General features: G+C 38.8%; 1 protein-coding gene across 10 annotated transcripts in view; it reads right to left on the reverse strand.

Moving 5' to 3' along the window:
- NHSL1 (NHS like 1) overlaps positions 1 to 17,430 on the reverse strand; it is a 153,754-nt gene that overhangs the window by 68,688 nt on the left and 67,636 nt on the right. The window lies entirely within an intron of this gene.

The following is a 17,430-nucleotide window of genomic DNA, read 5'->3' on the forward strand; positions in this document are numbered from 1 at the left end:
CTACACAAAATATACAGTAGGTAGTGTTAAGATTATCATTTTGCTAGTAAATCACTTCTCTAAGTGGCACTACTATCCGGGAAAGTGGTTTCTGCGATAGTTGTCGAAACCGCTTTGTTTTTGTCAAATGGTTTGGTAAAGAAAGTCGGGTGCTCTTGCCTGTTATACCTGAAGCATTCACAGTTCCAGAAATCCTGCTGTGGTTGTGTGCAGCCAGTTAGTGAAAAGCTTCCTCAAACTTTTTTTTTAAGTCACAACGAAACATCAATCAGCCTCTAGGAGGTTTGTTTTGGCTTCCCCTCTGTGTCATGTCCAAAGGAAACCTCATATATGCATTAAGGTCTATCATGCATAAGCAGAGATGTGCTCCTAGTAACAGTTCCAAAACTGTGGAATTCTATGCTCTTGGAGATTCACTCAAATCCAGTCTTGAAGAGCGGCAATAGTTTTGTTTTTGTTAATAGCATTGCCTTTTGGTGCTCATTTTATGCTTCATTCATCATAAATGGCAGATTTCTGTATCAGGGAAGGGATCAAAGCACCTTCTCCCTCATCAGCACTTCCTGACCAACACATAGGAATAATAATCACTGTCAGAGCTGATAGCACTAACCAAATCCTCATGCGCAGCAATTGCAGAGTAAATGGGAGAGTGCACACATTTGCTGCCAAGTTGAGTTGACAGCTTCAATGAATTGGGGGCCATCGTGCATTTATGTCGGATCAGTGAGATCCAGGATGAGGACGACTGGAATTCAGTTCCTTGAAGTAGAATTCCAAACAGACATTACAACCTGCACTGGTTCCATGGTGATTAAACTAAACAGATTACAATGCTCTGGCTTAGATGATCTGGAACAAGCTGCTATAAACCTTTGGCTGGCTGCCCTTTCTTCTCTTCTCGTGTGAAAGACGAAAGACTGAAAGCTTTTGCTTTCAGTTTTGAATAAACCACTGTCCGCATTCTGTGCAAACTCAGGAAACCATGGTTTACTCTAGTTAGTTAACAAAGTAGGATATACATACACTCTTTCAGCAGTTTCCGTTGCCATTGAGTCTTAGTCAGTTGTTATTCTTTTGTAATAAATTCTTTTATAATAATTCTTTTATAATAAAAGTAGCAAAATGTCCATCATAATTAACGACTAGGATAAACAAAACAAAATTCCTTCCAGTAGCACCTTAAAGACCAACTAAGTCAGTTCTTGGTATGAGCTTTCGTGTGCATGCACACTTCTTCAGATACACTGAAACAGAAGTTTCCAGACCCTTCTATATAGTGAGAAGGTGGGGAGGGGTATTACTCAGAAGGGTGGTGGGAATGGGTGATTGGCAGATAGCTGTGATGAGCCTGTTGACGACTCTTAACGACTGCAATAGGTCTTACAGGAAGAAGCGAGGGGTGAAAAGGTGAAAAATGGCTTTGTCATGTATAATGAGATAAGAATCCAAGGTCTTTGTTCAGACCAGGTTTCTCAATGGTTTTAAGTTTGGTGATAAGTTGTAATTCAGCAGCTTCTCTTTCCAGTCTATTTCTGAAATTCCTTTGTAGTAAAACAGCTACTTTGAGATCTTATATAGAATGTCCTGGGAGATTGAAGTGTTCTCCTACTGGTTTCTCTGTCTTGTGATTCCTGATGTCCGATTTATGTCCGTTTATTCTTTGGCGTAAGGTCTGGCCTGTTTGTCCAATATAGAGAGCTGAAGGACACTGTTGGCATTTGATGGCATACACAATGTTAGACGATGAGCAATTAAATAGTCCCGAGATGGTATGTGTGATGTTGTTGGGGCCAGTAATGGTGTTGTCCGGGTGTATGTGGCAGCAAAGTTGGCATCTGGGTTTATTGCAGGCTCTGGTGCCAGTGTCCGTGTTAGGTCTGGTTGTAGTATTATTTTGGGTTAGGAGTTGTTTAAGACTGGGTGGCTGTCTGTAGGCAATGAAAGGTCTTCCTCCCAGAGCTTGAGAAAGAGAACTGTCATTGTCCAGGAGAGGTTGTAGATCTCTGATGATGCGTTGTACTGTTTTAACTTGGGAGCTGTATGTGATGACTAGAGGTGTTCTGTTATTTTCTTTTTTGGGTCTGTCTTGCAGCAAGTTCTCTCTGGGTATCAGTCTGGCTCTGTTGATCTGTTGTCTAACTTCATCTGTTGGGTATTTTAGTTCTAAAAAGGTTTGCTGTACATCTCTTAGGTGAGAGTCTCTGTCTGTAGAATTGGAACAGATGCGGCTGTAACGTAGTGCCTGGCTATATACAATGGACTGTTTGGTATGTTTGGGATGGTAGCTAGAGGCATGTAGATATGTTTGTCGGTCAGTTGGTTTACGGTATAAGGTGGTGTCTATGTGCCCATCCTGTATTTTTATAGTAGTGTCCAAAAAATGTATTTCTTGCATAGATTGATTCATTGTTAGGTTGATTGTGGGGTGAAAATCATTGAATTTCTGGTGGAAGGTGTTCAGGGTCTGTTGACCATGTGTCCAGATGATAAAAATATCGTCAATGTATCGCAGGTACAAGAGAGGTTTGAGTGGGTAGGAGTTTAGGAAACGTCGTTCTAAATCTGCCATGAAGATGTTGGCATACTGTGGGGCCATGCGGGTGCCCATTGCTGTGCCGCTGATCTGAAGGAACAGGTCATCACCGAATTTGAAGTTGTTGTGGGTAAGGACAAATTGGCAGAGTTTGGTGGCAAAGTCCGCTGTGGGTCTGGAAACTTCTGTTTTAGTGTATCTGAAGAAGTGTGCATGCACACGAAAGCTCATACCAAGAACTGACTTAGTTGGTCTTTAAGGTGCTACTGGAAGGAATTTTGTTTTGTTTTGACTATGGCAGACCAACACGGCTACCTATCTGTAACTGGGACTAGGATAAAGTTATTGGATTGCAGAGAGGAGACAAACCTTTGTTTCCCTGCCATTAGAGGGTTCCTAGAACAGGCTAATGGTAAGCTGTGTTCCAAAGAATGGAACAACGTGCACTGAGGGAATAAGTATACCACCCTGTCTGAGCTACTGCATTAGGGAAAAGAAGGGGAATGGCTGTCGTTTCACCACTTCCCACAGGAAGACACTGGCAACTAACAAGAACAGTTTCTATCTTACACTTGCCATTCCAGCAAGAGAGCACCCTCTAGAACAGCCTTTACCAATCTTGGGTCCCCAGATGCTGTTGGACTCTACCTCCCATCTTCCCTGACATTTGCTATGCTGACTGGAAATTAGAAGAGTTGTAGCCCAACAATATATGGGGGACACAGGCTTGGTAAAGGTTCTGGAGCACAGGAGGGAGGATGCATCACATTGAAAGCATACAAAACCAAACAAGCAATGTAAAGCTAGAATGTCTTAACTTTTCATTGCATTATAGTGCAATGGTTTAACTTTTCACTGCATAGCCTTTTAAATAAAATAAAATAAAATAAAATAAAATATGATTTATTTACAAAAATGCCAGTTACCACTTCTGCCCAGAATATTCCCAAACTGCATATGAGCATCCTTGCATTTATTCCATTTTCTCAACATACTTCATTTGAAGGGATTAATAAAAATTGTTTTCGATCAAATAACATGACAAAGAAGGAAGAACACTAAATAAGAAATAAAGAGGTTTCTAATACTGCGTTTAAAACTGTACTAATAAAAGTAAAATGTTTTCTCAGTTAAAAAAAAAGGTTTCCCTTGCTCTATTAATTCACTTCCTTACAAAACTATTGAAACAGTTAATCTAGTTTACCTGCAACAACTGACTGATAAAGCTCTGGAATCTCCTAATTCGACAGTAAATGGCATGCATTCTATTAGGAAGACCTTGCCTAAGAGAGCTGCGTAAATCTATACTGAACAAATACCGGCGACAAACATATGCCTCTCTGAAATGAAATACTGTTTGACTATGTACTACGGCTGGCCATCTGCCAGCAGTCAATCTAGGTTGCTAGGTTTGTGTGTCACAGTGGACGTGCAAGTAATGATGAAAATGATATTAGCAGGGCACTTTGCCGGCCTACTGCTTCCATTCTGTTCTGCCCTCACTGCTGGACTGTGGCAGTACACTGCCTACCTATAAAGAATGAATCCTCAGCCAAAACAGGAGGAGAATGCAACATAGTCATGCTATGTGCGACCAATAGCTTCATGTATTTAGGCAATCGTGTATTGATTGAAAGTACTGGAAACCTGTTTTGATAGGTTTTTCATTTTATGTACAAGACTCACACTCTACAATCCTGTACCTTATTAGACAGCCTTAAAAATACATCGACCCACCAAGCTTCTCAAACAAGCAGACTGATACCTGGCCAACTCCACTTATTGTTATGAACTACTGATCCTCTCCCAACTTTTCTATCACTAAGATCCAGCCACCAGGTTTTAAAAAGAAAGCATGCAGTATGTAGCTTTCTCACCCACCACCATCCCTAACAAATACTTGTATGCATAAAGAAAATATGGCCATAGGGAATGCAAAACCAGTAGCCACAGGCGACAACAGATGCACAGGGACTGTTTGCGACCCTGAGGTGAAAGGGGAATGGCCATTCCTACAATTAACATTGCCTTCAAGCATTCTCATATTGACCTATTCTGTCCATTTTTCTATCTAATTTGCACCTGCTACTGGGCCTAGAATGAGAATAAGCAGTTATTTTCGTTTTATGTTTGGGACATTTGGGAGTTCGGGGGTTTGTTTTGGGGTTGTTGTTGTTTTTCCCTAAATTAAAGAAAGCTTTCAGTAGTTTCTGTTCTTCAGTGCTTAGAAAGAAAGCCAAAATGAAAGAGAGAGAATAAGAATCCTGCCAGGATATTCACATATTGCATCCAGAAATCATTTAGGCTGCTCATAGATCTTACTTTATACTTCGCAGTTCTGTTCATTAAAACAATGTTAGCAAATTTCATTGGGAAAGCAACTATCTTTTCCCAAAGGAAATCACTTTATAATTTGTTTCTGCAATAACAAATTGAATCTGTTCTTCAGATGTGGATTGGTATATACTATTTTAAGATTTTAAATGAGGGAAGAGGGTAGTTAAACCTACTGAAAGTTTGCAGAAATTTCAAAAACATGCTGAGGAATGAGGGATAACTTTTCCCCACAATATTTATTGGGGAAACATTAATATATGAACTAGTGGTTTGATCATTTTAAGCAAAACTATTCAACTTGTTCAGTGACATCATTATAACAAAAACAACAATATTTATAATGAAGCAGGACATGCCTATTTAAGCATTTGAATTAATCTAAACACTGGGCAATTAAATATATGAGAGTTATAACTCTAGCTGAGGGTTATTTTGGCTCATAAGGGTATACAACAACTGTAATTGCTTTATACAGTGAGTTTACATTTAAAGTACCTGAATGTTAAATGAGAACAGTTTAAAGGTCAAAGAAATCAGTAATGCTGTGCTTTTTTTAGTTTCGTCACTATCAAACTTTCCTATGAAATGCCTCCTTGGTCACCTGATTTTAGAAGCATAATTTCAAAGGCTGTTACTATCTACCATCCCCTCAAAAGGAGTACCAAGAGCAGCGGTGTGTGTGTGTGTGTGTGTGTGTGTGTGTGTGTGTAAGCAAGCAAGCAAGCAAGCAAAACAAGACAAGGCACTATATTATTTAAGTAACTGACAACCAACTACAGAATATCAGAATGAATGGAAAGGAGAAAATAAAATAAAATCCAGCCGCTGGTGAATTAACTTACTCATTGTAAAAAATAAAATACAAAGCTAATGGCACAATCTCAAAAGGAAAGTTCCCTTTACAGTATACATAGTGGTTGTTTTTCCTTTCTCTCACACTTTTCTAAGCAGGTGAGGGTCCCTGCTTGGGTAGACAAAGTGGAAAGGTAGAAACAATGATGCTTAACAGAACCTAGCTGCAAACAAATGCAAGATTAGAAAACTTTTTTTTCAAAGGGCATTTATCACTCCAGTATTATTTTCCCTACTGGAAATACAGGATACCCTCATGGCACCAAACTATATTACATAAACACTGAGTGGTAGTAGCACTGATTTAGTCATTCAATATTTTAATACAAACACATTTCCATTTAACTACAATGTGCTGTAAAGGAATAAAAATACGGATATGTTAAGATGAAGCTGACTTTCTACAATGGTGAAGTCACAACATTTTATCACAGACTTTGTCTTCACTCTAGAAGGCATTCTATTTATGACTTTAAACAATATATCTCTTGAAATTTATTTGATTGTATACTGCCAAAGAAGAAAAAAAAAACACTTTATCTATATCCAGAACAAAGATTATAAACACCCTGCTTTAACCGTTTTAGTAAAAGACACAATGGAATCTTACTTGGCCACAAGGTACCGTTGTCTTTGCTCAGCCATTTTTTCCTGAAGTGCTCATGGACCTTAGTGTGACTGATCTCCCTTTTGTTGGAATACAGTGGAATAAGTTCTTCATCGTCATCACAGCTGGCCTGCCATTTACTTCTGTGCAGGCAACCAACTACTGGATCAGAAGGCAGGCAGTGTACATAGGCAATCATTTTAAGATACAGCTCCAAACAATATCCCTGGTACTTGTGATGATAACCTATCTATAAACGTTTCAGGTAAAAAGAGGCAGTGCTTTCTGGTGCACTACAGATCTTGCCCTTCTCACTGGGCTAGTTTGGTCTAAATGGACCAATCCAATTAATGAGCTATTTAGCATAAAATCATCTGAACTGATTCAGTAAGTAGGTGCCATTTCAGCCCTAGATCCAGGCTTCAACTGGGACCCAAAGATATCCACCAGACCTGTAAAAACATCCACCCAAGGCGGATTTTAGACTGGCCTCTTTATTTTCCAGCTGAACTCTGATGCTTCTCTTAAGCTTTATCCCAGATTATTTGTTACTCTTTGGACAACAGGTACAACCACACAGATGGCCATATCTTAAAAGCTTATTTAAAGCTAAGTTACAATGTTCACTGCAGTTACAGAGAGCTACAATATCAGAACATTGCAGAAGTGTGTTGCAACTTATTTTCTTACTACAGAGAAAGGTGGGGAAAGTGAGAAAACTAACATTAAAAAATGTGTTTGTGTGGACTGGAACACAGTTATTAAAAATGGAATGAGGTGAGAGACATGAAAGTATTTAACAATACTTATTAGGGTTTCGTAACCCCCCCAAAAAAAAAAATCCACTAAGTTGATTCTAGTTAAATCTACTGGCAACAGAGTTGTAAAACATTTTATAAATACTGAGCAAATGAATCCTTTTGCACCTTCTGGAGGTAGGCATTATCCTTATTAAAAAATGAGACAGAAAGACTCAAAAGAGGTTTAGCATGTTGTCTACGGTTTAAGTGTAAAAGCCAGGATTAGACGATACTCCCGGGGATTCCAAGACAAAATCCATAGCAAAGTTGTAAGTTTCCTGAGCATGTCAATAATAATATTCAGTATTCCATTTCCTTATAAAAGGGTGAAGATTTCCTATATTCAGAATTGTATTATCTCTAAATTATAATTCCATGGCAGATAAAACAGTAACCATTACTCACACCTTCAAATAATATCCACTGGATTAGTGGAGGGGCTGTATTAGATTGTGCATCACTAAACTGCCACACAGGCCCAGTTGACAAATAACACTAAGCTATAGTTTGTTTAATAAGCCAAGAATTCTCCCACTGACAATCAAACAAACTGTGCCTTGTTTCTCTCAAACTTGGCTTTCCACCGCCACAACTACTCTTGCCTCGTGCCTATGTACTTTGACTACCTCACCCAATAAACTCACCAAACAGACCATAGTTTAGGAAGAGTGCTGGACTCCAACCACAGTTAGAAGAAACCAGGGTTCATAAGTCAACAACAAAACATGGTTTGAGGTTTTGGGTTTTTTTGGCAGTAAGGAAATCATAGTTAAGATGCTGAGCAGTGTTCACACATGACACAAAGCCATGGTTTAATAAACTATAGCTTAAATAATTGATGATTTATCATTTATATAAATGAGGGGCTGCAGCTGGCATACCAGCCAAAGTGGACAAAACACACTCCTGGCTATCAAGTCTACCAGGACTTCCACAGTCAGTGGTGAATCCAGGAGCACAAACAAACTACAGACTTGGTCTTTTAAAAAGAGTGCTATCCCTTGCAACACCAATTGTAACAACAACAAGAAGAAGAACAAGAACAATTTTATTATTTCTCAGCCATTCTGGGCGACTCCCTACAGAACAGTAAAAACAAGGTAAAACATCAAACATTAAAAACTTCCCTAAACATGACTGCCTTCAGATGTCAACTAAAAGTCAGACAGTTGTTTATTTTCTTGACATCTGGTGGGAGGGTGTTCCACAGGGCAGGTGCCACTACCAAGAAGGCTCTCTGCCTGGTTCCCTGTAACTTTTCTTCTCGCAGTGAGGGAACTGCCAAAAGGTCCTCAGAGCTAGACCTCAGTGTCTGGGCCAAACAATGAGGGTAGAGACGCTCCTTCAGGTATACTGGGCCAAGGGCTTTAAAGGTCAGCACCAACAGTTTGATTTGGGCTCAGAAACGCACTGGGAGCCAATGAAGATCCTTTAGGACCGGTGTTATATGGTCCCAATTGTAATTCTCCATTCCCAACTACTACTAACCTTCCCATGCTGAGTGGGTAGAAAGTCTGGTGATAACTTCTAAAAGTGTACATCTAAATACATTCAGGAGCCTGCCTGCTATTGTGAACTCTGCATTATCAAGGTTCTCAACTGTTAGGAAACTTTTAAGAACATAGATATTTTATTTCTATACCATCCTTCATCCCACAATGAATCCAGGGGAGGTTACATATTAAAATAAGCAGTTCAATGAGCTTTTATTCTATAATACATTATAGAATTAAAATTACCAACATAACTTCACTTAGGATCTGATCCTACACCACACATTATGGTACATTGCAGCTGGCCGTGCCAACTCAATCCCCTTCTATTATTATTTTAATTATAATGTTCTGCAGCAACATCCCAAGAAAGGGGGCAGACTTTCTGATGTATCCAATGCTATAGCTTAGAGGCTAGAGGGAACCCCATAATTATCACCTCCCACCCCACCCCCCGAAGATGGCCTTAACTATGATCCATGACTGAAAGGATAAAGGAAGAATAGAGCATTGGGAATAAATATTAACAGAGCTATCCTGCAGTCATAAGACCAGTTGTTCTGGAAGCTGAGAACACATATATGTATTTTTGACCTTAAGAATTAAGTGTGCCTCAGTTCTTTAATCCAGAAAAAAAATGCTGATTAATCAAAACTCTCCAAAAAAATGAAGATAAATTCAACCAAAAAGACCCTGGGATGAAGGATGGTGTAGAAATAAAGTATTTATATGTTCTTAAAAGTTTTCTCATAGTTGAGAACCTTGATAATGCAGAGTTCACAGTAGCAGGCAGGCTCCTGAACGTATTTAGATGCACACTTTACATTAGGCAATTTCCTAATGCTACTAAAAATAGTACATGTCATTTAAGTTTTGATTCCCATCTTTTTTACTGTGTGCTCCTTTTTGTGTTTTCATCGAATTTAGACTGTAATGTTACATGTCTTTCAGAGCTATGGCTTGTCCCACTTTTTAAAACTGAGATCACATGTCCTGAGCCCTTGGGATATAGTGGGCTATAAATTAAAAGTAAACAAATACATTCTTCAAAAAAAAGAAAAGGTTGTTGCTGATGTTGAAACAAAAGCCATTATGTGTGTGATATTAGAGGATTTCAGTCCATCCCATGCAGCTGCTGAGGCATCTGAAAAACATGGGACCAAAGATGTACTGCCAAAAATAAAAAAAGAAATGTCTCTAATCTACAGCAACAATGGAATGACAAAACTGCTAAGGCTGGTACATCCTAGCACTATGAGAGCAAAGCATTCTTTACATCAGTGAAAAGCAGCAAAATTTACAGTCTGCTTTAACTAGCAATTCAGATACAGTTCAGACATGTTTAGCAATGTTAGCCTGCCAATTCAGATACATTACAATCCTGGATTACCATTGGTAACCAAAAGCAAGCATCACCTCCTTTTTCACCAGCTTTCCACTATCCCTTTAACAATTTAAAAGAGCCAAAGGGAGATGCCCTGTTTGACATGAACTGTAATAACAATCTTTATTTTTTATTTATTTGCTTTTATTTATTGATGATGATGATGATGATTATTATTATTATTATTATTATTATTATTATTATATTTTATTATTTGTACCACGACCATCCTACTGGGTTGCCCCAGCGATTCTGGGCAGCTTTCAACAAATATAAAAGCATAATAAAACATCAAACATCAACAACTTCCTGGTGCCTTCAGCTGCCTTCTAAAAGTTGTATAGTTATTTATCTCCTTGATATCTGATGGGAGGGTGTTCCACAGGGTGGATCCCACTACCAAGAAGGCCCTCTGCCTGGTTTCCTGTAACATCACAGAGCTGTCGAGTTGGAAGGGACCCTGAGGATAATCTAGTCCAACTCCCTGCAATGCAGGAATGTATAGCTCTTCCATATGAGAACTGAACCTGCAACCTTGACGCTATCAGCACCACACTCAGACTTCACTTCTCGCAGTAAGAAACTACCAGAAGGTCCTCGGAGCTATATCTGCCCCCAAAGCCAAACTCTGTTTAAGAAATGTAGTGTTCTTCAAATATTAAGGTCTTATGACACTGAATGGAAACACAAGTGATGGAGGAACAGGTTGCAATGTTGTTCGTTTGCAAGGTTTATCTTGGGAGAGGTAAAACAGAAGAAGTTTTGGTGTATGTGCAAGTGTACAATGAAGGACACATCCATACAAGATCTCTGGATGGGCTTCCGGTTCCGCAGCCCCCATGACAGCGGAAGATCATTGGCGAAGGAAAAACAAGGATGATTGAGGATAATCATCCTTGCAAATTCGCCCCAGGGATGGGGGGGGAGGGAGCTTCACTCACAGTTCGTCTCGGTACCTGGCTCTCGCTCTGGTCTGGAATGCGAGGGGCAGAGAGGCGCCGAGTACAAAAGCACTTCACCTGCCGAAAACCCTCCAACGCCACCATTAAGAAGCAAAGGTTCTCCTGTTCATTAGAGCTTAATTGGACTAAAGTACAGGCGCGTTCTAGAAGATAGGAGATCACAAACTGTGGAACAAACCAACTGCAAGGACTTTAAGGTTTGAACTTGAAATAAGACTTCATTCGGTGAAAAAGATGGTGGGGAGAGGGGAGACTACGGTTTCTTTATGTAAAGTTTTCTTCTCTACATTGATGATTCAGCAAGAAAATAATCAAACCATCAAATCTAGCACGCGGGGAGGCCACTGTAACTAAATTATATACAGTGATAGCTCGGGTTACATACGCTTCAGGTTACATACGCTTCAGGTTACAGACTCTGCTAACCCAGAAATAGTACCTCAGGTTAAGAACTTTGCTTCAGGATGAGAACAGAAATTGTGTGGAGGGCACTACATTATCAGTGTGACATGTTTTGGACCCTACAGGTTCTTCTTCAAAGAAATACAGATTCAGAGTTAGCAAAAGAAAAGCTGCAGTCGCACATCTAAATGTTGAATCTGTATTTCTTTCCCTGAAGAAGAACCAGTAGGGTCCAAAATGCATTGGACTAACAAAGGTCTCTCTTTTGTCTACCACATTGCCTTTTCCTTCTACTTCCAGTTCTTTTCTATTTACAGCTCTGTTTTGAATTTGCCAAGTGGAACAATTTATCATCTTACTTTGGACAGCAAAGGTGAACAAAACTATTTACAGCTTAATGAAATCTGTATTTTAGTTCTCCTGCTGGCATGTTGCCTATATGGTACAGGGGTCACCAGTTAAAGTACAGTTAGTTAAAACCCAGTGACTTCCTACAAATAACCATCACCATACCATCTCGTCTTAACTACACAGCAATGTAATCAATATAAAAGGAGGTAACTGGTTCCGCCTGAAAGGCATGCTGCGTAATATATTTCAAATAAGGAAGTTTAAATTAAACTACAATGATAACCAACAAAAACCTGCAAAAAGATCAAGGCACTTGAGAGGTTGAATGCAGCACAGCAGTGTAGCATATCATGATTTGCTATGAATTATAGCATTTATCTGTCATTTCTGCAATTCCTCTCTTAAGTCGATGCACACTGTGAGGCTTTATGACAAATTGCAGTTCTGAGCAGCGGTCCCTAGCATTTAGAGGCAATGGTTTTAAGGCAGTAACTATGTAATTGTGAACAAATAATATCAGCAGGTTATAGTTATTGTATCTCTGGCTGTGACATTACTGTTTGTACTAAATAACAGCATTTATATGACAATAACAGAATTTCCTAAGTACCTGATAGCAAACAAAACAAAACAAAAAGAAATTGATATTTCTAATCCAGCTTCATAGAAAAAAATATTCTGAAAAGTTTGAAAAGGCAGCTGGGTTTTTATTTATCTAAATGTATTATAACTTACCTTTTTACGTCATGCTAGGTTGGGAATGGGAAATACAGGTTTAACCCCCCTTTCTCACACACAGACACAAAGCTTCACAAGGTAGTTTTGGTAACATCAGTGTCACTCAGCATCGTCTACCTTAAAGGTTTAGTGAGGATAAGGTACCACCATGGGCTCCTTGAAAAGGGTGAATGCGTAACAAATCATTTAAATATAGGACTTGGGCCAGGGAACCCTTAGGTGAAGTAAACATAACATAAATACAAAACATAATGCCATTCTACTCCCTTATAACTTTTCAATATTACAGATATTTCACAAACAAGATCAGATCACATTCTGATTAAACATTCTGTGCACCACAGATTAATGTTTAGATCATAACTTAGTTATCCACTTACTCTTACACTTCCTGAATGTTCTGACCTGGTTCTTAGCTCAATAACAATTTAGAAATGTATCCTGAGAGAAATGTATGTAAAATCTATGTATTTAAAAGATTTTCATGCAGATTTTTTAAGGAAACAACAGACCTTACTGGTGAAACATGTCTGAAAGTACTGGAGACAGACCAATTCATCCACTCCTTTTCAATGGCCTAGTTGGCATGTCACATGAAAACCACAGTTTAATGTGAATGTGTGCTTGCTGGCACACACAGCTGAAACCTTCTCACTGCATCCCCCCACCATTACTTCTGTTGCCATGCCACCAGGAAACAAGCCAGAGTCTGGTATGTTGTGACTTCTTAAACTTGGGCTCATGTTTGTTACCCCCAAACAAATCGTGAGCAGTGAGACAAAAGCAGAACTTTGGTTACTGCTCAAGCTCTGTTTGGGGAAAAACAAAATTATGAGACCGGTTTGAGGCTCTAGCTTGTTTCCCATTGGCATGGCAGCACCTGGAATAGGGGAATAATGCAGTGGAGACTTTCAGCAATGGGCATACAAACACTGCGCATTCTCAGTAAACCATCATTAAATGGTTAATGTGGCTTAATGTGATGGTGGCTTAATGTGAATGTGCAGCAAGGGAAGTGGCAATCAAAATCTTGCTATTGTTGCATGCCACACCAATCTCCAAGCTGTGCAGGATTCCAGGAGTTCCAGCTGCTTATCCGGGCTCCATGTCTCCTTTTGGAACTGAGGCACAGTGGAGACTGTGGTGTCTTTATGATATATGGTTTATTTATACGTCAACCTAAGCCTATAATGGAGGGATTCACAGCATCAACACCCCAAAGAGTGTTATTTCTTCCATAGCCATAGCCTTGGATTCAAACAGAAATCGAACATTGTTCTCTGGCTTTCAAGCCAGCAGTTTACATCTAGGTCACATTACTGCTCAACTCTCAACTCCAAACTCTGGCTCTGCACCTCACCAGGAGGCTAGCCTGGCTTGATTAGCTTTTAACACTTGCTGGATCCAGGGATTAGAAGTCTGGCACCCCTGAACTCTGCAGCACTATCAAAGTCATGTTTAAACTTAAGCCATTAAAATCACCTGAAGAAAATCTTGCCTTTGGCATGCAATACTGTGAAAAAGATTTTTTTTTGTTGAGACTGCTAGTAATCCAACACTTAATAAAAAATTCTGATGAAGAGCAGTTAGGAAACATTTCAAATAAATCAATGCCCAATAATGTTAAGCCTTTAAAAGCCTGTAAAAGAAAGATTGTGTGTGCACTATTTAAACTATGTGCTTGAAATTTCACACTCACTTCGGTACTAAAATTCTTCCCATACCTACAGACTGAACAGTTGTACATATTTCTATGACATTTGCTTCATTCATATGTGAGATCACATTAAGACTTTTTAAGAAATGCAGGAATTAAAGCTCCTCTAGCCTTGCTTTTTTCTTTTTGTAAATTTAAATTTGTATGCTCTGGGGCTCATTCAGAGGTCCACAGATTCCCAATCATTCCCTACTGTTTCTTTATATGGAAATTGTTTGTTTTGTGAACATGTCCTACAAGGAAACATTAAACATTCTTGCCCTCAAGAAAGGAGAAGACTGAGAGAGAACATGGTAACACACTAACTTCTGATACTTGAAAGGCATGCCTGTCTGTAGTATATCTAAATCTGAAGTAACAAATTATGTTTACAAATTTGGGTGTATTTACTTTTGTATTTGTTCAGTTTGTTTGTTTTTGTTTTTGAAAATTGAAAAAAAAAATTGTGGTTTGTTTTTTTAAAAAAATACCTGAAGAGCTTTCACACAGAAGAACTAAAATACTTTTTTTCTCTGCTGCCATTGAGGGCAGGGCTAATGGGCTTAATCTACAAGAGGATTGATTTCAGCTCAACATTAGGAGAATCTTTTTGGCAGTGGTGGGTTTGACTGAAGGTCTTCAAGGAGAAGATAGGCAGTCATCTGTCCAAGATGCTCTCACTCCAGATTTTCTCCATCAAGTAAGCAAATAGACTGAATAGCCTACAAGGGAAGAGCCTGTCTAACATGATTATATAAACATTATATTTGAGATAAAACTATGGTGATAAATGATAGCTAAGGGGAAACTGAAGAGCTTGCCACATCCACCTGAAAACTTTAGTGCCAATAAATAAATTTTCATATAGGTTGTCCAAAATAAATTATTTGCTAGCAAAATTCTGGTTGCAATCCTTGCCTTAATATTAACAACAATTATAGCTTTACTACTGAGTTGAGAACAAGAAGCAAAACTGGATTCATTAATCCTAGTCTAATTAAAATATAACCACAAATTTAAATTGAGGGATTCATACTATAAAAGCAGGCACAGTTTTATTCTCTTTCATCCTAGGAGGAACAAAACAACGCACCTTTGAGTACAAGCTGCCTAGCTTGACTTAGGAAATGCATGTGCTTTGAGACATCAGAGGGAAAATCTGTTTCTGATTCTAAACTTTACATATTTGCTAAGAACATTGCCAAGAAAAGAATCCAAGGAATGTCCTTACATGTATACTACACACGAGACAACTGGTGAGCAAGCCATTGATGTCTTTTAAAAAAGAGAGATGATAAATCAGCATTTCTAGTACAGATCTTTCCTCTAGGGAGCAATAACCACATGCCCTGGATTTTTCAGGGATGGCCTCCAACATAACTTCTTACTATTATTAGCAGAAAAATATTCCTCCTGTCCTCCTTCCCCAAATCCACAGCTGTAAAATATGTAAGGCTGTGGCATATGCGTCTTTAAGTGCAGTCGCAGAGCTTGCATACCTTCTTTACAGCACCCTCTGCATTTTCTTTACCATGAAGTCATTAAGTGATCTAGTCAAATAGAAGCTCTCTCTTCAACCCTGGCTAACATACTGTGTCTAATGTGACCTTACTTGAAAGTAACTTTGGAAATAAAAAAATATTTTCACCTCAATTCTCCTTTTGCATTATCCCTAATCCAGTCTATTCAGCTGCCTGATTTAAAAAAATATAGTATTTATCAATCTTTTTCACAAAGAATAACAACAAACCTTACACAAAGTAAACATTTAGAAGGGAGCATAGCTGTGGTTCTTGTATAGACATTTTAAATTCCAGCATCTTGACAGCCCTAGCAATCCAGTAGAAATGCTAGTATATTACAATATCCAGTGTGAAATATCCCCTCACAGAAGCTGAAGTTTACAGTATTACTAAATCTGCTTATGAGCTTGATTAAAATACATACGTTGTTGTATTTGCACCTGTGGGTGCACATGGAGGCCTTCATAGGCACCTACGTCCTTGTCCCTCCCCCAGTGAGCAGGGATTTTAAATACAACTATGAGAGTGTCTACCTGGCAAGAGCAACATGGGGGGATACCATAATGAAGGCTCCATCATTTCCAACTGCAAACAGTCTATCCACCAATTTCCCTACAGGAATCTTTGTGGAACAGAGCCTGCTAAGGGAGATGCAAGAGATTCCTTGCAAACACTGATGAGGGGTGGGGGGTGGGGAAGATGATACAACAGGAAGCACAAATCACTGATGCTTCCTGCTGCCTTTGCTGGTCCTCTTTGAAAGCAGTCTGAGGTCCCCGGCCACATTATTAACGGACAAAGGAGCAAGTATTAGCATACGTGAACACTTTTTAAAGTGCCCAATGCAGCAAACAAAAGTGTTGTTTTTAAAAAGGTAGGTGCAGATGGATCCTTGTGAAAACATTTTGGAGGTGTAGCTAGGGGTTCAGGTCAGGCCAATAAAGAAAAGAGAGGTGTTTAAAACTTTATCTTTTTATTTAAAATAAACAAAAATAATCTGGTAACAATAAAAATGTATTTTACAAACAACAACTGTGATGACTTAGCATTCTGAGATCATCAGTTAATAATGCTTTATAAAAATTGGTATAAATTAGGGAGAAATGGAGGCAAGTATGTGGTTTTTTGGGGGGACTGTTTTTATTATATATTTTGTGGTTTTTTATTTTGATTTTGTTCTGTGAACAAAAGACCTCTGGGTATAGGGCAGTGTGTGTGTGTGTGTGTGTGTGTGTGTGAGAGAGAGAGAGAGAGAGAGAGAGAGAGAGATACATACAATATGCATCACATCCCATTGAACATGTGGAAATGCCCTATCTTACAATGAATACAGGAATTCTGAAATCCATGGTCATTAATAATAATATTTTCCTCCACTGAAAACATAATATATAATATACAGCTGTTAGCACAGAAAGAAACATAAAGGGAGCTTCTATTAGTAGCTTAACTAGTAATTTGGTTATATTTTGAAATAAGTTTGAATTCAGTGCATTGTAAAAATTATTACCTTTACTTCTAGTGACATCAACAAAAAAACCACACACTTAAAGTGAAGAGCCACTTATTTCTATTAACAATTGCACATCTCTGAATTATTCCAATAGCAGAAACACCAAGCCTAAGGAAATTCACATATACTCAGGGCAGGATTGTTTTTTAGAAAGGTGAACATACTGTGTGTGTGTGTGTGTGTGTGTGTGTGTGTGCGCGCGCGCGCGCGCGCGCTACTACTTAATCTAAAATAGA

This window comes from Podarcis gaigeae (genome assembly GCF_964106915.1).
Source record: "Podarcis gaigeae genome assembly, chromosome: 3".
Taxonomy (NCBI): Eukaryota; Metazoa; Chordata; class Lepidosauria; order Squamata; family Lacertidae; genus Podarcis; species Podarcis gaigeae.